Source organism: Vulpes vulpes, chromosome X (genome assembly GCF_048418805.1).
Source record: "Vulpes vulpes isolate BD-2025 chromosome X, VulVul3, whole genome shotgun sequence".
NCBI lineage: Eukaryota > Metazoa > Chordata > Mammalia > Carnivora > Canidae > Vulpes > Vulpes vulpes.
The window spans coordinates 31,520,127-31,521,390 of record NC_132796.1 but is presented as its reverse complement, the minus strand read 5'-3'; the positions used below and the strand labels follow the sequence as shown (position 1 = coordinate 31,521,390).

The window sequence follows — 1,264 nt, the reverse complement described above, 5'->3', positions numbered from 1 at the left end:
GGGTAAGGCACTTTCATAATTACTGAAGGGAATGTAAATGTGACAAAAACTATCAAAATTGCAAAAGCACATTTCCTTGGAATCAGCAATTCTACATTTAGGAATTTATTCTGAAGATGTACTCACATGCATTCATGGAAAATCATACATGCACAAGATTATTCTTGCAGCACAGTTTGCAATAGCAATCTGGAGACAAATGTTCATAAACGGGATTGGCTCTATGAATTACTGTGTATTCATAGAAAAAAATATTATTGAAAAGAATGAAGTAACTCATTATGTACTTATATGAAGCAATCTCCAACTTGTTATAGGTAAAAAGAAAAATGTTGAAAAAAATGGATGGACAGTATATGGATATACCATATATGGGTATGTAAAAATATATATTTATATATATTTTCCCCCCTGGTATAGATATAACTGTGGGAGAAACTGACATTTGCTGCTTTTGGTGACTAAGAGTGATACGTGGGTTAATGTCACTAGGAACAGGGTAGGAGAAAAACTGCAAACCTATTTTTTTAATTATAAGCAATGTGTAAGCTATTACTTATCTTACAAAAGAGAATTAAAATATATATTACAGGGGAAAGAGTGCAGGGTTTGAAAGATGGCAGACGATGTGGACCAGCAACAAACTACCAACACCGCAGAAGAGCCCCTGGATCTCATCAGGCTCAGCCTGGATGAGCGAATTTATGTGAAAATGAGAAATGACCTAGAGCTTCGAGGCATATTACATGCTTATGATCAGCATTTAAATATGATATTGGAAGATGTGGAAGAAACTGTGACTACTATAGAAATTGATGAAGAAACATATGAAGAGATATATAAATCAACAAAATGGAATATTCCGATGCTTTTTGTCCGGGGAGACGGTGTTGTACTAGTTGCTCCTCCATTAAGAGTTGGCTGAAACAAAGAATTTATCGTGTATGGAATATAGGAGATTTGTTGTTGTTGTTGTTGTTGTTGTTTTTAAGATTTATTTATTTATTTATTCCTAGAGATACAGAGAGAAAGAGAGGCAAAGACACAGGCAGAGGGAGAGGCAGGCTCCATGCAGAGAGCCTGACATGGGATTCGATCCACGGTCTCCAGGATCACGCCCTGGGCTGCAGGTGGCGCCAAACCGCTGCGCCACTGGGGCAGCCCCGGAATATAGGAGATTTTGTATGATTGCCTCTTTAAATGTAGAAGACATTCAAAAGAGAAACCTGCGTTCATTTTGATATTAAGAAATGACCAAGGATTC

General features: G+C 37.1%; 1 pseudogene; it reads left to right on the top strand.

Annotated features, from left to right (window-relative positions):
- Window positions 1-616: 616 nt before the first annotated feature.
- Window positions 617-955, top strand: LOC112919054 (U6 snRNA-associated Sm-like protein LSm3 pseudogene; annotated as a pseudogene).
- The last annotated feature ends 309 nt before the right edge of the window (window positions 956-1,264 follow it).